General features: G+C 42.5%; 1 long non-coding RNA gene across 1 annotated transcript; it reads left to right on the top strand.

Annotated features, from left to right (window-relative positions):
- Positions 1-24,686: 24,686 nt before the first annotated feature.
- On the top strand, positions 24,687-25,747 carry LOC150025571 (uncharacterized). The gene is made up of 3 exons (XR_016514632.1): positions 24,687-24,768; positions 25,129-25,183; positions 25,564-25,747. It is a non-coding gene; the product is annotated as an uncharacterized LOC150025571 (long non-coding RNA).
- Positions 25,748-26,005: the final 258 nt, after the last annotated feature.

The following is a 26,005-nucleotide window of genomic DNA, read 5'->3' as shown; positions in this document are numbered from 1 at the left end:
CTAAATTGAATATTGACCCTAAATGTAGGGACCAATAAGGTAATTATACCTAAAAACTATATAGTTTTAATATATTTTATATTTGAACTCTCTAAAATTTTGAAAGTGTAACTTTACACTAGAAATAAGTTTTCTAAAGTTTCAAAAATTTATTTTAAAAGCAAAATAACCTTGGATAAAAAGTCTTTCAATAACTAATCTTGGATAATAAGTATTTCAACAATATTTGCATATTTATTATTATTTGCACATTTCTTATGATTGATGGTAGTTAGTTTATATAATTCTAAGTTTTTGTTTGTTAGGAGCTCATACTTCAAAAAACCCGACCTATGTTGTTTTAGTTTTTGATGTTCGTACTTTTATGTGCGATTTTAGTTTTAGTTATAATTGTTAAAATTTAATTCTCATAATTTTGAAATATTTTAAATTAAGGCCTTTAATTTAAAATGCATCCAATAACTAACTCATTGCGAAAGTGAGAAATAATAAAGTTAATTTCTTCTCGCAATATGTTCTTACAATCTTTGAAGTCCTTGTATTCAAGAACACACATGGTTTTGAAGTACACATCTGACAAATAATACAATTATTTAGGATATAGAAAGTTGGGGCAATAAGGTGATGGGAGAGAAGCAATATTGGAGTAAGAAGAAAGCAATATTGGAGTAAGAAGAAGATAGTGCCTTATCTAATGCACTACAAAAAAATTATGTATGAAGTGGCGATTTTAATATGGCGGTTATTAATAACCTCCAAAAGTATCCATATAATACAACATCTTAATAATCGCCATAATTATCCTTGAGAACGTGTCATCTTGAACTGCCATAATTCAACTTCGAAATAAAAGCCCCACATTTTCCTTCCCTTCATACCATTCCATATTATTCCTAAATTTTTTTTAAAACCTTCGTTGACTCTTTGGAAACTGAATATCTTTTAATACCATTAACTCTTCACACTCTTCAGAAACGTGACTCTTCCCTCTCTTTGCAAGCTCTTCACGAAACCCTCTCTTCACAAAACACTATTCCCTTCCCTTCACTCTCTTCACCAAACACTCTTCCCTTCACTCTCGCCTTCACCCTCTTTGCGAAACCTAAGTCTCGCGTGTTCTTACTTTCGCATGCCCTAAACCTAAGTCTCGCATCTTCTCACTCTCGCATGCCCTAAACATAACCCTCACTCTCGCGCCCTTCATTGTCTGCCATTGTCATAGTTTCTTTTGTCTACCATCGTCGCCTCCTCGCAAGGATTTCAAACTTCTATATGCCATCGTTTGTTCAGGTTTGTGCTCTATAACTTTGTCTTTGAAATCTATTATTGGATTATCTTTTTCCTGTGTTGGTTCTTAATTTGTGAAATCTATTGTGAACAAATATTGTGTATGAATATGCTGCGGAGAATAAAGATGTCCTCTAAATTTAATTTGCAATTGAGTTAAAGGTTGATTGCCTTTGCCCTGTGTTGGTTCTTTATTTGCCTTTGTCCTTCACTTGCCAAAAGAATAGTCAGTTTTTTATCTAATGCTTAGTTTTGATTTATCGCTTGAGTATTGTTGTTATTGTCTCAATCATGTGAACTATGAGTTTGTGTCTTCTAGTATAGATAATATTTGTTAGGATTTGGTTAATAGAAGAATTGATTAGGATTTGTAAAATGTATTGCAAAACACTTTTATGTTTGACCTAAACACTAAATTCTTTGTTTGACCGTATTATGTATGAATGTGTGTATGTAGCTTATATTTTATTGATTATTTGGTTGAATGATTTATTTGGAAGAATTTAACTGTCATTTATTTGGTTGAATTGAAGCTGCTCTAGTTACAATTTTAACTAGGAGAAAGAACTCTATGAGAGGAGAAAATACAGAATGAAAGAACGGTCATAGAAGAAACAACCAGGGAGTATAGATTGCCTTCTCTGTTTATTGCACCATGCTAGATGGAATGCTTTTTTACTGTTCTGATTAATATTTGTTTTTGCAACAGTAGGTTACCATTTTGTACTGCGTTCAAATTGTTTTTTTTTCCTGCAAGTCATATTGATGTTACTTGTACAAATCATGGATTTGGACGAAATAAAATAAAAAAATAGCAATGAACTATTTTCACTTATGAGCGTTGAATTCTTTTTCTTTTCACTGAAATGAACACTTATTACATGGTAAATATTGATCAATCAGGGAGGAGTGGGTTTGAGAATTAGAGTGTATGACATAATAATGTGCTTTGCTGCACATTTGGAAGCAGTTAATCAGCGAAATGCTGATTTTGATCACATTTATCGAAATATGTTGTTCACCCGATCGTCCAACCTACTTAATACTGCAGCTGGTATGGTACCATACCTGTTCTTGCTTTGCTCTCTTGCCTTCTCCACATATTTATTTTGGCTACTTTACTCTTCTGGCTTACCATTAGTCCTCTCTGTTACAACTGACGTCTCTACTATTGTTCATGTGCTTCGTGGTACCAATGTGAGTCTCATGCTTACAACTTAGATCTTGATTATCTCCATCTTCATGCCTTTCTGTCAATATCTTCATCATAAATTCATAGCAGTTCATGGCCTCCATTGTGTGTGTCGTAGGCCACTGGTGGAAGATCTGATTTATCTGAAGCTGATACGGTGGTATACTCAAAAGCCAAGTCCCTTTAATAATATCTCTAGAACTTTAACCATTATATCAATCAAGTTTTGTTGTCACATTATAATTATTATTACACTTATTAGTAAGATTATCAATATTAATATAGTTAATAATATAAAAATTATTAACATTCTTATCTATTATTAATATTATTAAATATTATTAAAATTATTGAATACCATTAATATTATTGAATATTATTAATATTATTAATATTATTAATATTATTAAATCTTATTCATCTTTTTAAATATTATTAATATTATTAAATACTATTAAATATTATTAATATTATTAAATATTATTAATATTATTAATACTATTAAATATTATTAATACTACTAAATATTATTAATATTATTAAATATTATTAATAATATTAAATATTATTAAATATTATTAATATTATTAATATTATTAATATTATTAAATATTATTAATATTATTAATATTATTAAATATTATTAATATTATTAATATTATTAAATATTATTAATATTATTAAATATTATTAAATATTATTAAATATTATTAAATATAATTAAATATAATTAAATATTAACAACAACCTTCGCGTCCAGGACTCCCTCCTTCACCACGGTGCTTTCCTCCTCGTGGATCACCTGAAAAACAAGGGACAAAGGGCGTCCTCGCGACCGTTTGCACTCTGACGCTCAAGTCAAACTTCGGGCAATGAAACACCAAAAAACTTTGAACTCCGAGAGTTCTGTGTGTGTTTTCACATTAGAATTGCGTACCTTATTCTGTTGGTTTGTTACCCTTTATATACTTGATCCTGTCGGTTGACCAAGCGCAAGAACGATGCCTCGTCACGATTTTTCCTCACCAGCTTTGACACCACGTGCCCTTCAAGTCCACACAACAGATTGGCACTACGAGAACCTGAAAACACAAGATGGCGCCTCTGCGGCCGGTGGCGCTCCGATGCTCAAGTCAGTAACAAGAACACCCAAAAACTGAAAGAAAACTATGCTCTGTAGAACCGTACTAAAGTGCACTCAACCCAAAACAATGAGCCGTAATGAACGTCCCTCTGCAAATTCTGTTAAGTTTACCTTTATATCTAGGTTTTTTCTCTTTCCAGGCAGTTACGCTTTGGACGCGTGGCTCGCATCCAACCCTGCACGTGTCATCCTCTGGGCTGGGGTAACAGGTAGTACCCAGCCCTACACGTGTCATCATCTGAGCTAGGATAACTTGAGCGTCATTTCTATGTAGCATACAACCTGATCCGGTCGGTCATCGGTAGTCGATGACGTCAGCAGCAGATAACCACGTGGACCACTCGCACGGTGACACGTGGACCAGGTGGCAGAGTAGTCATGGAGGAGATCACCCGGTATGGTTATCGGTGGTCAGTAACCGAGTGGCCACCGACAGATCAGTTCCAAGATAAACGGGTGACACGTGGATCAGGTAGCAGAGTAGTCATGGAGGAGATTCCCCAATATGGAGATCGGTGGTCAGTAACCGAGTGGCCACCGACAGATCAGTTCCAAGATAAACACCCGGGGGAGAACGCGAGAAGCAATAGAGCACCGATCAGTCATCGGGTGCATGGTCATCGGGGTTTCGTGTTACACGCAGTTAAACTGGGACTGAGATTCCCAGCGAGAGCGTTACGCATGGACCTCGCATGATCATACCTCAGAGAAAGAAGAGCTCCTCGTCGGTATAGTCGTGCACGAGAGTGGCCTGAGGGAGTCAGTAAACCGGTCAGCGATTGGTTACTCTCTCAACCCATTACGTGCATGGTATCGTGAAGGGGAAATCGTGTATGCAGAGAGCAATGCTTGGTGAGTGTGCCTAGTCCAGCCACACCTAGCGTTCTCCTGAGAATGTGCGATTTCACCCAGATGGAAGAAACGCGCTAAGTTACTCCGCAAGGGAATAACTTAGGCGCACAAAGAGATGCGCTAGAGCCCCTCAGGTGGTGGCACGTGCACGGTTAGATGTGAGTTGCATGCCTCCACGTGTCACTGTCTGAGAGGGGCGCGACCCAGATAAAGGTGCACTCCGTGTCGTGAAAGGTACAGACAGAAAACCCAGACACCCACGACCCTGACTGTGGTACGTTTTCGTACAAAAGCATAACAGAATTCTGACACACGCAGAGAGCAGCGCAGCAGAATTCTGTTAGGCACAGACATAGAGGGGGATAAAAAGAGAATCAGAGAGAAACACACACACACTGTTGTTTTTACACACATTGTTTTCTAGTGATTCTGTGATTCTAACTTGAGCGTCGGAGTGCAAACGGCCGCTAGAGGCGTCGTCTGTGTGTTTGCAGGTTGCGTTCGGAGTTCCTTAGAAGGAGGTTCTAAGAGTGTTCTTGCAGATAACACAGTTGCCAGAGGTGGGTCAAGCAAGCGACAAGGCAATTCCTCTACGCTCGAGTTGTCGGCAGGATCACAACCCTACATGTGTCGTCATCTGGGCTAGGGTAACTGGTAGTACCCAACCCTACACGTGTCACCATCTGGGCTAGGGTAACTTGAGCGTCATCTCTATGTAGTAACTAGTCGCGCGGCCAAGCCTCCTATTCAAGGAGTAATCTAGCACGTCACACGCTCTGGAACACCACCCAACAAGGCGAGTATCGGATGCAACGAAGTACACCGTCTCTGTGATATCGCTCGTCAGAAGCGCCACCCTCCTCATTGCCACGCCATGCATGTTCTAGCTGAGGAAACCTCGCCATCGACGAATGTCCACTCTGGGAAACCCGTCGTTGATGAACAAGCTGTTTCCTCCAACTCACTCGACCTTCACGCCCCATGCTGACGTAACAATCATCTTTACTGAACTTACACGCTTGAACTTATTCGCCTGGACCTCCAACAGCTTCAACTACGTTTACTGGGGAAACCCGACGATGTGCTTCTTGTGGCGATGGGAGACCACCTGATCTTCCATGATCTAACACGGTGATGACATGAAAACCGGGCAACAACCGACTATGTACACTGCAGAACGCCGCTTCCACAAACGACGACCATGCTCACTCCTGGACCATTCATCTTTCTCTTATCCACGTGTCCTGCTGAGCACGCCCCATGTACTCACTTGCTAAACACGTCGTCACACCTGATGACCTGGTCGGTACACAAGCCCCCCAGTCTTGAGCTGTTGATGGCATTCTCAAGGAGCTCTTCTTGGATGTTGATGAAAATGGTGCGAAAGCTAATGGTGAAAGTGGGCAAGGTCCTCCTAGGAGTTGTGGTGACCTTGAAGGTGCATGAAGTGTATGGAAAGAGGGAGGTTCGGCCAGCCCCCTTGGTAGATGGTGAAGAGAAGATTAGGTCCTGGAAACTAGGCAAAGGCAATGTATGGCACTAAATTGGCAGCATAACATTACTCTATTTAATCTTGAAAATACAAGGTGTAGGCTCCTCCTTTTATAGGCTAAGGAGGACCAGATTTGATGACCTAAATGCTACACAAATGTAAGCCAAGTGAAATGTAAAGAAGTGGCACATGGAGGCACATGGAGCACATGGCACATGGGTGCACATGGCCCTCCAACTTACACATGGCTAAACTTGATTAGTGAAGGCTTCTAGAAACCTTTAGCTAATCAAGGTTAATTTCTCCTTAATTCTAATGTGCAGAAAAATAAACATTTGTCCACATGGCTATGCTATTTACACCCCAATTAAAACTAGGCTACACTTGATGGGCCTTCATGGAACATGTACCAATATGTCATTCTCCCATTCATAGCTTGATCCAAGCCTTCTTGTCCTAGACGCTCCTAGCTTGGTCTTAGACGCTCCTAACTTGATTTTAGACGCTCCTAGCTTGGTCTTAGATGCTTGGCTTGGGTCTAGATGCTCTTGACTTGGGGTCTAGCCTTTCATGGGAGGTTGTGCTTGGCCTTCCTCCATCATCCCCTCCCTCTTGAAAAGGATTTATCCTCAAATCCAATGCTTTTGCTTCCTAGGGGGATGGTTGTGGTTGGATGGTACCCATCATCTCCTCCTTCTTGAGAAGATCTATCCTCAGATCTTCAGACTTGATCTCGGATAGCAGCCTCTTGCTTTGAGAACTAGGATTGCCCTCCCGTGTCAAACGTGTACCTACGGAAATCATCAAATAAAGAAGAGGTGTTAGTCTGAAAATTAATTTCACTAAGTTGCCATTTTTGTTTTTCTTTTGTGTTTGGCAACTTTTTACAATATTTCTTTTTTGATTGTTGTATGTGTTCTCTAATCATCTTATGCATTTTAAAATTTTCAATTGTGGTTACTTTCTCCTTAGGCACAAATCCTATAGGAGATGGTAACAACTCAAAAGAAGAAAGATGATTTAGCCCACATACAACCTCAAAAGTAGAAATATAAGTAGTTTTGTGAACTACTTTATGGTGTGCATGCTCATCTCTAGAGTTGTGTTTGTCTTTTATGATTACTCTAGGCATAGTGGAAAGAGCTATGTTTTCAATTTTATTTTGACCATTCTTTTGAGGATAAAAATTTGAAGAGTACAACTTAATTTCAAGTTTTTCTAAAAGTATCCTCGAATGATGGTTTTCAATTTTTGGAGCTCTATCCAACACTATGCTTGAAGATAAACCATGGAGACTTATCACTTCTCTAGAGAAGAGTTTATCCATATCCATGGAAAAACCTTTTGTTGTCCTAGGAAGCTCTAAGATAAAATCGAGGTTTATGTCTTCCCAAAGATCATTTGCAAAAGGTAAAGGAGTATAGAGTTCATGAGACATTGCCTTAGGCGTATTTGTAAAACAAGAAATGTATCTAAGGTAATGTCTTTGAACTTCTTTTCTCATGGGCGACAAAAGTTTTCCCTTTAAAAGCTCTAGAGTTTTATCAACTCTATTTTGTCCCATGAGTTCTCCTTTATGAAGAGTTTTTCTTTTATGTGTGAAGGTAGTCTCTTTGATACAACCATTGTTCATGAAAATTTTAATGCTTTGCAAGGGTTGTCTCAATAAGACATGACAAGTTTCTTTAGGTACTACCTCACATAAAAAATTGGTTTGGTAGTTACCTATAGATAACTTGACCTTCACTTGGGGATATCTTGGTATATATGTAAAATAATCTATGCAAGCCTCTTTTAAGGATTCTTTTTTTTCTATGCTTGCAAGTGTTCCTTTACAAAAGGTAAGGCTTTGAGGTTGTTCAACAAGACACAAATTTTCAAAGGTATTTTTAAATCTTTTGTCTTGTTGAATGACCTTGTGGGAAGGAACACTCTTCTCCCACGCCTTTTGTTTCTCAAGGGTCTTCTCATGCTTTTCTTTTTCTTTTTCTTTTTCTTTAGCTTCCCTTTCGACTTCCTCTCTTTTCTTTTGTATTTTTCTTTCCTTTCTTTCTTTATGGGAAGCAAACAATTTTTCTACCCTCATTTCCCAATCTAGGCAAGCTTCTATATTTTCTTTTCCATGGAAATGGGGTTGGTCTACCCTAACCTCTCTTGGGTTTTCTTGTTCTTTTCTATCTCTTCTATGTCTTCTAGGGGTTGCTTGATAATAATCATTTATTCTAAGGCTTCCCTCCCCAAAAGAATCATGATCTTTAGAGATAGATGCATGAGAAGGTAATTTTTTTAAAATGTGAGATTTCTCATCCTTTGCTTTAGTCAATTCATTAGTTTTAGCCTCATTCTCCAATTGTTTAGATGAAATTGATTGCATATCCTTGGAAAGTTGTTTCAAAAGAGATTTCAAGGATTTCACCTCACTTTTAAGAGATTTAGAGGAGTGAGAAGAAATGACTAAAGCTTTGTGTTTAGAAATGTTTTACTTTTAAGAAAGAGGAGGGAAACTAATGAAGGTAGTTTTCCAGGTAAGAGAGGTGAGTCACAATGGACTACTTAAATACCAAGTCTTTGCCTTAGCCAAAAACTATCCCTCAAGACCTTCACACAAATCTTTCTTTAGGTAAATCACTTGAAACACAATGAGGATGTAGAAATCAAATTTTGAATGCAAGAAAACAATGCAAACTATTTAACAAACAAAACAAATAATCAAAGCTTTAAACAAGACTAAACAAAAGCAATTAACAATTGCTAAACTAGATAGTTCTACACTAATCGGCCCTAGGTGAGGCTTCTTGGACACTTGGAGCCCTTGAAGACACACTCACCGTCTAATTGTGTAATTAAACAAGTAATTAACAAGAGTTAAGCAGAAAAAAATTAGATGAACTCCCTTTTGTTGTTTTTTCTATTTGCACTTCTTTTTGTTGTCTCCTCTTTGTTGGGCCTTCCAATCTATGTGGTGTTTTTGTAGGTGTTTGTTTCTGCCCTTGCCTTTGTTCCTCTTGGAATTAGGGAATTAATTCTAAAAATCCAGCACCTATCAAGCAAACTAGACCTCACTCAAGTCAATTTCCACTCAAATAAGCACCAATTGAAAATCAATCCACCACCAAGTTTAGAGGTCAAAGAATTAAAGCAAGAAACAAATTAATTAAAAAAAACAGTACCACACAAAAGGAATTAAATGTGACAACTAGAAAGAGTTCCAAAGAAAGTAGACCAGCAAATAAAAGGTACTCAAAGAAAGATGGCACACAAAAATGGATCCTAGGAATAGCACTAGATTTGATTTCAAAATCAAAAACAGCACCACTGAAATAATTGTTGTGGTCCAGAGAGCGTGATTTTCACTGATTTATGCTGAGCTTCCCTTTTAATATTTGCTTCTGAAAATTTATATGCAAACAATTCAAGATCTTAACTGAATTCTGGCGTTGGTTTCACTCCAAACGCATGAACCATTTTTTTTTAATAAATTTTCTAAAATCAGTGTTCAGTTACGCCAGTTGTAGCGCCAGATTTGCACACTGCTTTTATAATATTTATCATTTTTTTCTATTTGTTTTTTTGAACTGATTCTTTTTTTGTCTTTTCTGTAACACCTCAATCTTTCATAATCCAGAGGATCAGAAATTTTCTATGTGGGAAAATAATTTTCTTAAGCAAAACAGCCAGCACAGAGTTATGCAAAACAGGGGATTCTGTAAATCTGGAAAAAAAACAGCAAGATACCAAAAGAAAAACACAATGGAATTGGTGAAAAGGAATTTGTGTAGATCTAAACACAAATATGAACTCAAGCTAAAAATAAAAGGCACCAAAGGATAAAAACCACAGCAGATTCAAAACAAACATTTAGACCAAAATCAAGAAACAAATAAAACAAACAAAGTACTACTATGATTTGATGACATTTTGGAAAAACATGACTAGACAAAACACGTATAGATTCAGAAATTAAAAGACTCAAATGAACACAAAATGAACCAAATAAAATTGCAATAAGGACTCAAAAACCTAAAATAAAAACAGCAACACAAAGTGTATGGAATCCTACCAAAAATTGCACAAAGATTGCTCAAGAACAATTGAACAAGATGCACCGATTGGAATTTCCAAACAACACACCAATTCAAAGCAAAAATTAAAAAACAGCAAGACAATATGGAATGTAAAGAACAACACGGATTAAAGAAGAACTCAAATAGAAAATGACCAAGAAATACTCATCTTTGAAGAACCTATGCTCATGATACCAAATGATGGCCTTCTCAAGGAGCTCTTCTTGGATGTTGATGAAAATGGTGCGGAAGCTAATGGTGAAAGTGGGCAAGGTCCTCCTAGGAGTTGTGGTGACCTTGAAGGTGCATGAAGTGTATGGAAAGAGGGAGGTTCGGCCAGCCCCCTTGGTAGATGGTGAAGAGAAGATTAGGTCCTAGAAACTAGGCAAAGGCAATGTATGGCACTAAATTGGCAGCATAACATTACTCTATTTAATCTTGAAAATACAAGGTGTAGGCTCCTCCTTTTATAGGCTAAGGAGGACCAGATTTGATGACCTAAATGCTACACAAATGTAAGCCAAATGAAATGTAAAGAAGTGGCACATAGAGGCACATGGAGCACATGGCACATGGGTGCACATGGCCCTCCAACTTACACATGGCCGAACTTGATTAGTGAAGGCTTCTAGAAACCTTTAGCTAATCAAGGTTAATTCCTCCTTAATTCTAATGTGCAGAAAAATAAACATTTGTCCACATGGCTATGCTATTTACACCTCAATTAAAACTAGGCTACACTTGATGGGCCTTCACGGAACATGTACCAATATGTCATTCTCCCATTCATAGCTTGATCCAAGCCTTCTTGTCCTAGACGCTCCTAGATTGGTCTTAGACGCTCCTAGCTTGATTTTAGACGCTCCTAGCTTGGTCTTAGATGCTTGGCTTGGGTCTAGACGCTCTTGACTTGGGGTCTAGCCTTTCATGGGAGGTTGTGCTTGGCCCTCCTCCATCAGCTGTGGCTTGTTCAGTGAAAAGACTAAAGAGTTAAATTTACGGCGACCTACGTGGCCTTGCGCGTTGACGCTCATACTGTTTACTGATTTGACATTTCACCAACCCCTCCGATCAAACGACACGTGGACTTGTCAACAACTATTATTCATTGTCGTTTGCGCTTCTTGCAACGTTCGAAATTCTTAATACCTTCGCGCCACTTCATTGTTTCATTATCTTCTTCTTTACTTCAAACTCCCGAAATACTCTAGTGAACGTTTCATCTCCTTCAATCATCATCTTGCTCAACACATTTCTGATCATCAAAAGGTAACAGTTCATCTCTTCCCACTGACATTTGCTGCATTTTAATCGGTTTGCATCATCCATTAACTGTCTGGAGCATACGTTGTGGGTTGTTTTGTTCTTCGTTTCGTTTTTTCCTGCGTCTAGGTTTTCTGGCCTTTCCTTCGCGAGCCCCCCTTGTTCTTTTTGTCTCCTTCTTTTCTGTCGAGTCGTTCTATTTATAAACTCTCATCTCTTCCCTTTTTCATCTTCTTTGCAGCTCTTCTGATGGCTCGCACCAAAATTACTCCAAACCCTCCTCCATCTTCCCAAAACCCTTCGGCGAAAACACGTAGGGCCAACCCTTCTTCTTCTCACAATCCACCAAGGGATCCCAGTGTCCCTTCAAGCCAGGCCGTGAGACCCGCGTCTTCTCTGCCCAACCAACCACAACCAACCCCACCTTAAACCAGCGCAGCTGTGAGGCGCCTCCCTGACTATAAAAAGTTGTATCCATGGGCTACTACAACCTTGCTGGGTGAGACCTCCTCTATCAACACCGACGTCGACATCCTTCGCCTTATGAAAGGTGATCAAGCTCACCTTTCTTTCAGCAAGGAACATGATGACAAGGTGTCTGTTCATCCCTGTCCTCCCGAAGAACCCATCTGCTCTGACGACCAGGGGAGCAACGGCAAAACCTTCTACTTCGTCTATGCCACGATGTTCAAGAAGGTCAAGCTCTGCTTCCCCTTCACTCGTTTCGAGAGGGAGCTCTTGACCGAGCTTGACATAGCCCCCGCCCAGCTTCATCCCAACACTTGGGCGTTCGTCAGGGCATACCAGATTATCTGTGCGCACTTGGGACATCCAGCTTCGGTGGACGTGTTCCTCTATTTGTTCGAGGCCAATAACCCAGGCGATCGTCTATGGGTCAGCCTCAACGGGGTTGCTGAGAGGTTCATCCTCTCCATCTTCTAGCAATCCTACAAAGACTGGAAAGGGAAGTTCGTGCGCGTCTGCTGCAATGACCAAAACCCCACCCTCCTCGACGGATTTCCCTTGTACTGGGTGTACAAGGGAAAGAAGGAGTCCAGCTTCAGGAGTGCTAGGGGTCCAGAAAATATGGGGGAGCTCGACAAAGACTTATCCAACTTCTGGAAAGGTGTTGCCTCCTCCAACGTAACTTTGGCCACCTCCTCCATCATCACCTATGAATTCCACGAAGGTCAACTGGACGTCCATATAGGTTTGTCTTTCCCTCATCTCCGAGTTCCCTTTTCTTGAATTCGCATCACCCTGTCTTTTACATTGATGTTGTCATTCTGATTCGCGCGCAGTCTTAACTAGCTAGTCCATGCATTGACTCACACTGCTTATTTTCTTGTGCATTATCAACTGCTTGCATTGGACTGGTTTGTGATCGTTGGCTTGCTTGTGCAGATATGATGTTGGGTAAAGAGAAAATGGCTAAGCTGCGCTCCATGGCCAAACTTCACAATTTGTCGGCGGGCTCCCAGACCATTCCCAACTCGGTTGCAGAAATCGCCGCCGCCCAAGGCAAATCTCTGCCGGTTGGCCCATCTATTGTCGCCGCTCTTCTTGCCCCTGAGTGAAAGAAACTGCTACCCAAAAGGGCTAAGAGGAAGGCCCCCAGGGTAGTGTCGGACGAAGAGGCAGACGAAAACACCGAGGATGGGTTGATCTGCAAGAGGAAAAGGGGAGCTGTAGCTGTGCCACCAGCAGCTGAAGGCGCCATCCCTGACTACGCCGAGAACCCCCCCAGCGCCTCCACACCATTCGAGTCCGCTGGGGATGTTCTTGCTTCAAATGCCTCAGCTGTTGAAGCTATACCCGAGCAGCTCGCAAATACGCAAGCTTCTTCTCAGGCTGCTGCGGAACTACCTGCCTCACCACCACGCCTCGAGGCTCCCCTCGCCATCTAACCTTGCGAGGGTGGTGGTGAGAATCAACCTTCACCTCCTCCCCCAACTCCAGCCCTTCCAGCTCCTCTCCAGGAAGCCTTGAAGTCTTTCACCGTGCGCCTAAACGCCATGGTTGACAAGAGTCTTCCTCAAATCGTCGGTGAAGGTCTGAAAGACTCCTTGAGCAAGTTCGAAGTTGATAACCGCATCCATCAGGAGGAGGCGAGCACCGCGAGAGCCGAAGCTGACAAAGTCAAATGCGACATGGTGATGCAAGGGATAGAGTTCTCGCGGGTGGAAAATGCCCTCAACGACGAGCTCCGAAGTTTGCGCAAGGACAAAGCTGAACTACGCCTGAAACTGCACAACAAACTTCATGACGCCGTTGAGCTAGAGGGCAAGCTCGTTCCTATGAGGGAGAGAATTGCAGAGCTGGAGGAGGCCCGAAAAGCTGACGAGGCCAAGATGGCCAAATTGGAGAAGAGGTCGACCGAGAGGGAAACCCTTCTGGGAAGGTTGAAGCAGATCGGGACAAGGCATCCAAAGAACTGAGCGAAATTACTACCGAGCTCGCCCAAGTGCGTGGGGAGAGCAACGGGTTCAAGAAGAAGGCCGACGAGCTTGAACTTGAGATTGCCCAGGTTCGCGAGGAGAACAGGGGGCTCAAGGAGAAGATCGACGAGCTTGAGCTTGACGCTGCCCAGGCTCTTACCTCAGGCTTCGGGGCTGCTTTGGAGCAGTTTGCTTGCAAATTCCCCGATCTCGACCTCTCTGAGTTTTCAGTGTACAACGAAGTGGTGGATGGCAAGATCATGCCTCCAACTTAACTGCTCCCATCTGCCACTTCAATTTAATCACCTTGAAACTTCTTGTATTTAACTCTGATTTATATGTAATAATTTTCATTTTGTTCATACTGTTTTGATATACATGAATGTACATGGCTCTAACTTTATCTGTTGTGCGATCACCTGACAACTGGTTGGTTTTTACTCAACCCAATTAACTTAACACAAACTGATACTTAATTCTCTGGAAATCCACTTAACTCAAACAAACTGTTAGTCTATAGCCATAACATTTGACACGAAATCACTTATTGGGCAGTAGGCGTGGGTCAATCTTAGTATCTGGAATCTCGCTCGCCTGATCTGCCAAGTGGCAAGTGTGTTTCTATGTTATCGCCTAACACTTTGCTGATCTGGCTCTCGCCGTGTAACCTTCTTTCTATTTCAATCTCAAAGCCATAGGCTTTCGGCGACGCCATTTTCCTTTTAACTGAAAACATCCCCTGTGGGGCCACCTCATGACTTCATCTTTGCTCGACATGAAGGAGAGCTGCCTTTCGGATCTCCCTCTACCTTCCCTGAGTCTTTAATCCTGAGATAGCTTAAGTCATTGTTCTCTCATATGGGGGTAGAGCCGCCTTTCGGATCCTTCTTTACCTCCCTGAGTTTTAGAACAATGATTTAGGTGGTGAGGTGCCCTCTGCGAACCTTCCCCAGCCATCCTTTACCTTCTTTTTTAACCGGTCTTACTAGGTCAATATTGATGTTTCACCCCAAGGAAAAGGCGTTTTCCGTCAACCTTCCTTTCCCATACTCGAGATCATTAACACCCCTGACTTTTTAGCTTTATCTTGCCTGAACTCACTTGAGGGTGAGAAGGGCTTTTCCTGATGCCTCAACTTGCCCAGGGGTTACATCTCCTCCTCCCCTGGATGCACTGAGGACTTTCAAACTTGCCTCAATTTGCTTACGCAAAGAGGTCTTGCAATCTGCTCTTGCCTGCACAGGGCGAGGAGGACTTTTTAATCTCTTCTCGCCTACACTCGCTCAAGGCGAGGAGGTCTTTTTAATCTCTTCTCGTCTGCACTCGCTCAAGGCGAGGAGGACTTTTTAATCTCTTCTCGTCTGCGCTCGCTCAAGGTGAGGAGGACTTTTTAATCTCTTCTCGCCTGCGCTCGCTCAAGGCGAGGAGGACTTTTTAACCTTTTCTCGCCAGATGGCGATGAGAACTTAAAAAGCTTTATACTTGTACCTCCGGTCGCCAGGTGGCGATGAGGCCTTAAAACTTTAACTTGTACCTCCGATCGCCAAGTGGCGATGAGGGTTTAAAACTTTATGCTTTAAAACTTTGTACTGAATGCATGCGATCTGAATTCACCGTTGCTTTAAATTACACAAGGGCGACAAAGTCTCTTTCCGAAAACTTAAAAACGATAAGCATGCAAACTTAATAACTTGGAAACTTTGATAAACTTCGAAACCTTCTTTATTGGGTGGCCTCGTTAAAAACCCTCCTTAGGGAAAAAAGAGTGCCCCCTTGAAAAATTGTTTTAACTGAAACTGCCTTAAACTGTTCAAGTTAATCACTACTTACAATGCTTTAACTGTAATAAAACTTGATATGGGTGGCGTTCCAAGTGCGAGGAATCGCCCCTCCTTCCATCGTCTCCAAGCAGTAGGCTCCATTCTCGAGTGCTTCGGTTATTCTAAACGGTCCTGTCCACTTGGGTGACAGTTTGTTCTCCATCTCATACTGGTGGGCCTTCCTCATCACCAGGTCGCCGTCTCTGAATTGCCTTGGCCTTATTCTAGAGTTGTACTTGCGTTCAATTCTTCTCTTTACTGCTTCGGCCTTCACCCGTGCTTCCTCCCTGACTTCATCCAGCAAATCCAAGTTCATTCTCCTTTCTTCGTTCGAGTCTTCCGCCACGAAGTTTTGGAATCTCAACGAGCTTTCCTGGGTTTCAACTGGAATCATCGCATCACACCCATACACCAAACTAAACGGGGTTTTGTGGGTTCCCGATTGCTCAGTGGTATGATACGCCCATACTATACGGGGAACCTCTTCAGCCCAAGACCCCTTGGCCTTCTCCAACCTCCTCTTCAAGCCTCTCAACAAAACCCGATTGGCTGACTCCACTTGCCCATTCGTTTGTGGGTGCTCCACAGAAGCAAACACCTGCTATATCCCAACATCCCCACACAGCTTCTTCAACAGGTGACTTGCAAATTGAGTCCCATTATCTGATACCAAACGCTTGGGCACACCAAATCGGCACACTATACTCTTCCACACGAAACACTGAATCTTGTGCGCGGTGATCTGGGCTACTGGTTCTGCTTCAATCCACTTTGTGAAGTACTCGATCGCCACAACCAAATACTTCATTTGCCTGATCGCCAATGGAAAGGGTCCCAGAATATCGATTCCCCACGTATGGAACGACCAGGGGCTGTAAATTGACTTTAGCTCCTCTGGAGGCGCCTTGTGCCAATCGGCGTGCTGCTGGCATTGCTTGCAACACTGGGCATATTTCTTGCAATCTTCCCTCATTGTGGGCCAGTAATAACCTGCACGGAGGGTTCTTGTTGCCAAAGCTCGACCCCCGATGTGACTCCCACAAATCCCCTCATGGAGCTCAGTCATAATTCTCATGCACTTATCTCCATATACACATACTAAAGGAGGATGTGTGAACCCGAACCTGTACAACTCGCCATCGATGAGGGTGAACCTACTGGAGTTCTTCTTTATCTTTCTGGCCTCCGTCGGGTCCATTGGGAGCATGCCATCCGCCATATAGCTCTGGTATGGCGATATCCATGTATCTGGCTCATGGATAGCGCAAACTTGCGTCATCTTCGTCTCTCCCATTGGATGTGCTCTGACTCTCGGTGTCCTCAAAGTCTCCTGAGTCAAAGATCTATGACTCCTCGCCGTCCCTTCCATTGACTTGCACACTTGAAGAACCTGGTGATCTGTCACGAATGCCCGAGGTGTCTTCAAAGTTTCTTGTATAACGGTCCTCTGCCTGCCCCCCTTGCCCGAACTGGCGAGCTTGGCTAGCAAGTCAGCTCGGGCATTCTGCTCCCTTGGCACGTGCACCACTTCAAACAAAACAAAGGACCTCTTTAACTCTTGCACATACTCCAGGTAAGCCGCCATCTGCGGATCTTTGGCCTGAAACTCACCCGTTACCTGCCCAGTTACCAACAACGAGTCACTCTTCCCCATCAGCACCTTTGCTCCCATCTCCTTTGCCAACAAAATACCGGCAATCAAAGCCTCATACTCCGCTTGATTATTGCTGGCTTTGAATGCAAACCTCGGAGATTGTTCTTTCAACACACCGTTGGGTCCTTCCAAAATGACTCCAGCTCCACTACCCAGCTGGTTAGACGACCCATCCACCGAGAGCACCCAACGAAAATCATCCCTCGCACTCTGCACTGTTTCAGAGGATAGCTCGACCACAAAGTCAGCGAAGATTTGCCCCTTAATCGGTCCTCGGGGCTCATACTTGATGTCGAATTCTGACAACTCCACCGCCCATTTTACCATCCTCCCAGCTACATCCGGTTTCTTCAAAACCTTATGGATGGGTAAGTCAGTCATTACTAACACTGTAAAGCTCTGGAAGTAATGACACAGCCTCCTCGCCGAAAACACGACCGCCAGCGCTGCTTTCTCTAAGGCCTGATATCTCACTTCTGGGCCCTGCAACACCTTGCTAACAAAATAGATAGGCTTCTGGACTTGATCTTGATCCTGGACGAGCACTGCACTTATCGCCTTCTCAGTAATGGCAAAATATAACCTGAGGGGCGTTCCCATTTTAGGTTTGCACAGAACCGGCGGGCTCGCCAAATACGCTTTGAGCTTCACAAAAGCTTCTTCACACTCCCTCGTCCAGACAAACCTGTTATTCCTCTTCAGACATTGGAAGTATGGGTGGCCTTTTTCTCCACTGGCAGACACGAACCGAGACAGGGCGGCCATCCAGCCTGTGAGCAGCTGCACCTCCTTTATAGTGGCAGGACTCCTCATCGCCAGAATGGCAGCACACTTGTCGGGATTCGCCTCGATTCCCCTCTCAGTCAAGAGAAATCCCAGAAACTTCCCTGCCTCCACGCCGAAAATGCACTTCTCGGGATTCAATTTCAGCTTGTATTTGGCTATTGTAACGAACAACTCCTCCAGATCAGCAACGTGCCTACTCTTTTCCAGAGATGTCACGACCATATCGTCAACATACGCTTGCACGTTCCGCCCAAGCATAGGCGCAAGCACCTTATCCATTAGCCTCTGGTACGTGGCTCCCGCGTTCTTCAACCCAAAGGGCATTACCTTGTAGCAATAGCACGACCTTTCCGTCATGAAAGCAGTCTTTTCCTCCTCCATGGGATGCATCTTAATCTGGTTATATCCCGAGAAGGCGTCCAAGAAGCTGAGCAATTTACACCCTGACGCACTATCTACCAGGGCATCTATACTTGGCAAAGGATAAGAATCCTTTGGACAGGCTTTATTCAGATCCGTAAAATCAACACACATCTGCCACTTCCCACTGCTCTTCTTGACCAGAACGACATTGGCGAGCCATTCTGGATATTGAATCTCCTTGATATGGCCTGCCGCGAGGAGTTTCTGCGTCTCGTCCCTGATCGCCTGCCTCTTTTCTTTGTTGAACTTTCTCCTTCTCTGGCGGATCAGCCTGACTTGGGGATCCATTGCCAAACGATGACACAAAAAATCGGGGTCAATCCCGGGCATGTCTGAAGCAGACCATGCAAACGCGTCCAGATGTCTACTTATCATTTTGGCGATCTAGTCCTGTGTCTCGCCATCTAAGGGTTTCCCCAGCTTAAACGTTTTGTCGCCGATCTTCTTCTCGAGCCACTCCTCGACCGACTGAGGCCTCTTCACACTGGCGATCAGAGCTCTCGCAATTCCTGACTCCCTGGCGATCTTTGGGTAGCTTTTCTCTTCCTCCACTCGAGCGGCGTTCTCGGTCCTCGCCACAACATCCTCCATTGCCACATCCCCCTCAGCGGCCACCTCCAACGCTGTATCCTCAACTTGCCGATTTTCCTGCTCAAGCCTCACACCAGGGGGTGGCATTGTGGTTACATGGCATACCAATCTCTTGTTCTTGAGGCTGTTTTCATAGCACTTCTTTGCCTCCTTTTGGTCAGAACGGATGGTGATGACCACCCCCTCCATTGAAGGTAACTTGACCTTCATGTGCCTTGTTGAAGGCACAGCTCCTGTCCTGTTGAGTGTTGGCCTTCCCAACAGGATGTTGTATGCCGATGGAGCGTTCACAACAAGGTACCTGATCTTCTCTGTGCGCGAGGCCAACCCATCTGTGAACGTCGTTCTTAACTAAATGTACCCCCTGACCTCCACTTGATCACCAGCAAAACCGTAGAAGCAGCCCCCATATGGCCTCAACTGGTCAGGGGATAATTGTAACTTTTCAAAAGTCGGCCAAAACATCACATCTGCCGAGCTTCTTTGATCGACCAGCACCCGATGGACCATCCTTCCCGCCGTAACAAGCGAGATTACAATAGGGTCATTGTCATGAGGCACAACATCCCTAAGGTCTTCTTTGGTGAATGTAATGTCCACGTCGGGTGAGTGATCCTCAAAAGCCTCCACTGACATCACGGACCTTGCATACTTCTTTCGCTGCGATGCAGTACACCCACCACCCGAGAATCCACCAGCTATGGTGTGGATCTCGCCGTGAATGGGTACTTCGTGCTGCTGTCCCTCACTGCTCGTCGGTTGTGAACCTGACGATTGCCCCATGTGCTTCTCCAGCAAGTAGTCCTTCAAGAACCCACACTTGACCAACTCGGCGAGTTGGTATCCCAAAGCCAAACACGAATTGATGGAGTGGCCAAAGCTCTTGTGGAACTCTCACCACGCGTCTGGTTTTGGGCCCAACACCTTATTCGTTGTCTTCTCAGGCACTTTTAGCCTGGCAACAATGTTTGGGATGGCGATCAGGTCAGCCAATCCCATCACGAACTCGTACCTCGGCGGGAGATTGGACTCTCTAGGCCGTCCTGACCCCTTCCCCTTGCTCTTCTTTAGATCATAAGGATGATGCATCCTTTGATTCTTCTTCCCTGCCGCCGCCTCCATCACCCTCTGCGGCTGAATCCTCATCTGAGCGCGTGGCTTAGCTGGGGCCACATTCCCCCTTTTCTCGGAGACCTCGCTCTCAGCGGCGATGTGAGCCACGACACGTCGCCGGATTTCAGCGAACGTGACGGGGCTTATCAGCGATTCACTAAAAGGTCCAGGCAACACGCCCTTTTTGAAGGCATGCACAAACATTTCTTCATCCTTACCTGGCAAGTGAACAATCTAAGCTCCGAATCTGTTCAAAAAATCCTTCAGAGACTCCCCTTGATACTGCCTCACGTCGAACAGATCGTAAGACACCAACGGCGGTGCCTTGTTCACTATGTACTGCTCAACGAACATCTTGGAGAACTGCTGGAACGTGGTAATGTGGCCAGTAGGCAAACTGACGAACCAGTGCAGCGCTGTTCCGCTGAGAGTGCTCATGAACACCTTGCAGTAGACCGCGTCTGAACCTCCTGGGAGCATCATCTGCGTGTGAAACGCCGTGAGATGAGCCTCAGGATCTTCCACACCGGTGAAAGATGCTTTCACCGCTACCGTATTTGCAGGGACCACCGTGTCCATGATCTCTTGAGAAAACGGCATGGGAAAACTACGCGGTGGGGACAGGGGTGCAGATCTGTCCTCAATCGCACGCTCCTCCTGTCCTTGAAGGGCTTTACGCAGCTCTTCGTTAACTCTGTTGAGCTCTTCATTCCTAGCCTGTGAGGCCACTAGCGCCTCATGCATTTTCTCTTGTTCAGAACGTGATGCAGCCACGTTCTCCTGCAACGTCCTCATCATCTCCATCACCTGCGTTATAGACACAGCGTCCTCTTCGGTTGACGGTGCGACTAAACTGGATCGCATTGTCCTCATTCTTTCTCAGCAAACTCAACAACTCAAAGAAACTCCAAATGAACGGTGAAAACTCCAGAAAACTGACTGCGACAGCAAGCAGTCGAACAGAAAGCACCAAAACTTCAACAAACTCGAACTGTGGTTGGGAATCACCTTTTATACGGCCCCACGGTGGGCGCCAGGTGATCCTGCCGGTTGACCAAGCGCAAGAACGATGCCTCGTCACGATTTTTCCTCACCAGCTTTGACACCACGTGCCCTTCAAGTCCACACCACAGATTGGCACTCCGAGAACCTGAAAACACAAGATGGCGCCTCTGCGGCCGGTGGCGCTCTGACGCTCAAGTCAGTAACAAGAACACCCAAAAACTGAGAGAAAACTATGCTCTGTAGACCCGTACTAAAGTGCACTCAAGCCAAAACAATGAGCCGTAATGAACGTCCCTCTGCAAATTTTGTTAAGTTTACCTTTATACCTAGGTTTTTTCTCTCTCCAGGCAGTTACGCTTTGGACGCGTGGCTCGCATCCAACCTTGCACGTGTCATCATCTGGGATGGGGTAACAGGTAGTACCCAGCCCTACACGTGTCATCATCTGAGCTAGGATAACTTGAGCGTCATTTCTATGTAGCATCCAACCCTACACGTGTCGTCATCTGGGCTAGGGTAACTGGTAATACCCAACCCTACACGTGTCATCATCTGGGCTGGGGTAACTTGAGCGTCATCTCTATGTAGTAACCAGTCGCGCGGCCAAGCCTCCTATTCAAGGAGTAATCTAGCACGTCACACGCTCTGGAACACCACCTGACAAGGCGAGTATCGGATGCAACGAAGTACACCGTCTCTGTGATATCACTCTTCGCAAGCGCCACCCTCCTCATTGCCACGCCATGCATGTTCTAGCTGAGGAAACCTCGCCATCGACGAATGTCCACTCTGGGAAACCCGTCGTTGATGAACAAGCTGTTTCCTCCAACTCACTCAACCTTCACGCCCCATGCTGACGTAACAATCATCTTTACTGAACTTACACACTTGAACTTATTCGCCTGGACCTCCAACAGCTTCAACTACGTTTACTGGGGAAACCCGACGATGTACTTCTTGTGGCGATGGGAGACCACCTGATCTTCCATGATCTAACACTGCGATGACATGAAAACCTGGCGACAACCGACTATGTACACTGCAGAATGCCGCTTCCACAAACGGCGACCATGCCCACTCCTGGACCATTCATCTTTCTCTTATCCACGTGTCCTGTTGAGCACGCCCCACGTACTCACTTGCTAAACACGTCGTCACACCCGATGACCTGGTCGGTACAATACTCTTTGGTGTTTCTGCTTTCTTCGCTCACTGTGACTTAGGCTTACTGTAAGTGCATCTTAGCATCACTATCACCCACTTTTAGGGTCATTTAGTGTGCAAGACCCCCTTTACTGGAGTGCAACCTCCGCGGGATGACCACTTGGGTGCCAACTTGATGAGAATCAAATAAATGAGGCTTTTATTAATGAAGGGAGAGGTCATTCACCTACACATTTGAAGTTCTTCCTTCTAGTCTTTTCAAAATTAAAAAGAAGACAAAAAATAAAGAGAGGATCAAGCCATAAAGCCAAAGAAGTCTACAAGCTTTCAAGAATAGGCTTCATTTAAATATCTCTCTTTATAGTTTCTTTTATAAATTTGTAAATAATATAGAATGTTTAAATACATAGTTTTTAGGAAAGGTGCTTAGAGGGAAACCTTAGATACCTCTTTTGTAAAAGCATCTTTAGGCATTAGTTTAGAATTTTCTAGAAGGTGACTCTTCATGCTTCACTTTAGGTGTTAGAAGTGAGTAGCATGCAAGGGACTTTTGGTTAGCTTGTTTTGTAAGCTTCATGACCAGCCCTTGCTCCTATAAAAGGAGGGCTTAGGTCCTTCATAATGCAGATTTGGAATTTGTAGTAAAGAAACTCTCCCAATTTGGTGATTGAGTGAGTGAGATTTGATTTCTCCTCTTCCTAGTCTCATCTTGAGAGCCTTGGTTCCCTCAAGTGGCGGCAATTCACACTTATCTTGGAGCAATCACACTTCAAGTGGCGTGTTCATCAATCAAGAACTACAACCACATAAGTCCTCTTTCTTCTCCATCTTCTCATTCCATTTCCGTGCCTATTTGAATTCCTAAACATGTCTTAGGTTCCTTTCTTGCTTTCTATTCGGTGTTCTTGCTTATTTTCATGTTTCAATCGGTTCATCTTCTTTCTCCTTGGATTTGTTCGGTGCATTTCAGTTTTGAAGCATTTTAATCGGTTCATTTCATTTCTTAAGCAATTTAATCGGTTCATTTACTTTCTTGTTCAATTTAATCGGTTCAATTGGCAAGAAATGGGTCTTCCATGTGAGTTTGGTGTTTGGTGCAAGTTTTGGTGAGTTCTTGAAACATAGAACATTGATCCATTTCTATTAAAAGTGCCTATTCATTCTCCAACTCAAGTTGATTCCATAAAATGTCAAAGAATCATCTATATCTTGCTATTGGAATCACATCATGTGGTATCTAGATTTTAGGTGTGTTCTTGTTTAATTTTGAGTTGTGTTGCACTTTAATTCAAGAGCTCTATATTCTTGTGTTTATCTTTCTGTTTTTTAGGCTTATTTTGAGTTTTATTGCTGTTTTCTTATTTGTGCCTATCAAGTGTTTGTGTTTTTTCCTTTTTGAATCCATACAAGTTTTGTCATAGTCATGTTTTTCCAAGAATGTCATCACAACTCATGCACCCAATCTCTGGGTCATCTGCCTTGGGAGTGCCCTGTCTTATTCACGTGTCATGCATGCAGATCACCCCTGGGACGTGACCCTTACCAGTCATCTCTTTCCCAGGGGCTCTTTGATTGTGACGCGCCCTACCGCCTCGTCCACACCCCATGCATGGACCTTTTGTGACCTTAACTTCTCCCTTATTGAGTGCTGGAATGTGGCTTGAAAACCACCATTTTTCGGCTCAGCTTTACTGTATGGATTGTCGAGGTCCGAGGCCTCCATGCTCCACGACTTGATGTCGCCCCCTCCTCAGCTGCCCTTACCCGCGAGCTTACTGAGACTCTGGCCCATCCTGCCAGCCTCCCAGTGAACTCAGCCTTCGAGGCCCCACCATGACTTTGGTCAACGTCCAAGTCCGAGGATTGGTCGGTAGAATTAATATTATTAAATATTATAAATAGTGTTAATATTATAAATAATATTCATTTTATTATATTATTAATATCATTAATACTATTAATATCATTAATTTTATTAATATTATTATTATTATTCATATTATTAATATAATACTAATTATATTATTATATTAATATTATTAATTTTTATAATATTAATAATATGTTATACTTATTAGTTATGATTATTATTATTTATAAATATTATTTATTATTTTATAATTAATTATATTATAATAATATTTTTAATATCTATACTTATAACATTTGAGGGAGCACAAACAGACAACTTTCTTCACGTGTCACTCTCACGATTTTTTGAAAAAAAAATAATAAATGAAATTTACCAGAAGAAGAAAAAAATTACACGTGGCAAATTGTGAGGCTTGGGAAGAAAACGAGCCCATGGTTCCGTTGGGCCAAAATGAGTGAACAGGCCCAATATCTATAGGTGGAGGAAAAATTAGGGTTTCTGAGAATGTGTTTTCTATGTGCCTAGCAATGGCTTTTCCAGAAGCGTGTATGACTCTGCAAATGTCGATTCCAGCAGTTGTGCAGAACAATGACAAAGCACCCTTCAGGTAATGTTTTGAATCTCAATTTCAATTTCTGCTTTCTAGCGTCACTTTCCCCATTCTTTGTATCTCTGAAACCTAATTACTATCCTTTACTCCTTTTCACCAATTCGGCAACTTCAGAGATGCCGTATTTGAAAGCTTTTTTTCCCCAAAACACCATTATTTTTCACTATATATACCGTGTATTTTTTCACTAGGGTTGAGTTCGTGTTGTAGGGTTGTAAGCATGTGTTAATTTCATTGTTCTTTATTTTTGCCTTTCTGATATATATTTTTTTTTGTTCATCTTATTTCTCATTTTTTTGCTTTTTGTTCATCTTATCCAACTTATTCAATGTGTTTGTTTTTCATCAATACTATTAGTTCAAAAATGGCAACCAGTTCCTCCATGCATAACAGGCGCTGCAACTCTGTTCAGGTTGTATTCATTACTGTTTTTGTTCTCTGTTTTTTTATCAAAGTTGCAAACTTTGATCTTCTCTACCATCCTTTCATTTTTTGGTTTGTCAATATGTTTTCTCATGCTTTATTTTCATATTTTTTGGTCATTGGTTCTCTTTTTTTGATAAAAAAAAGCTTTCTTTCTAACATGCAAAAGCTTTCTTAAATTTATGTTTGTTTTGGTTCTCTGCTTTTTTTTATCAAAGTTGCAAACTTTGATCTTCTCTGCCATCCTTTCATGCTTTTTCTAAATTTTATTGGTCTTTGGTTCTCTATTTCTGATCAAAGGTAATTTCTTTTTAAATTTGAATTTTCCATTGTTATTGTTTTTTACTTTTATTAGACTTTATTGTGTAGGCTGCATTTGAAGAAGTGTTTGAATATCAGTTTGAAGAACACGTTGCTGCTTAATGTTTAGCATGCATTTGAAGATCAATGTGTAATTTGAAGATCAATGTGTAGGATCAAAGAACTTATGTAGGATTGATACAAGGATGAAACAATTCTGTAATTGTTTAAAGTCATATTTTGTATACTCTGATGAAAGAAGTCTATATCAATGTAAAATCAATTTCTTTGATTGTGTAAAAAGACATTTTGCATACAAGGTCATTTCCTTTATTTTGTGTATAGATATGAATATTTTGAGATTGTTTGAAAACATTACATTTAGATGATATAAAAATAGAATGACATTGATTTTCATTCAATATTATTTAAATCATTTTAGTAACATTACATTTAGATGATATAAAAATAAAAATAGAATGACATTGATTTTCATTCAATATTATTTAAA

The sequence above is a fragment of the Phaseolus vulgaris genome, chromosome 8 (assembly GCF_051622355.1).
Source record: "Phaseolus vulgaris cultivar YP4 chromosome 8, ASM5162235v1, whole genome shotgun sequence".
Classification (NCBI taxonomy): Eukaryota; Viridiplantae; Streptophyta; class Magnoliopsida; order Fabales; family Fabaceae; genus Phaseolus; species Phaseolus vulgaris.
The sequence above is the reverse complement of the archived record's forward strand: the minus strand, read 5'-3'. Positions and strand labels throughout refer to the sequence as shown.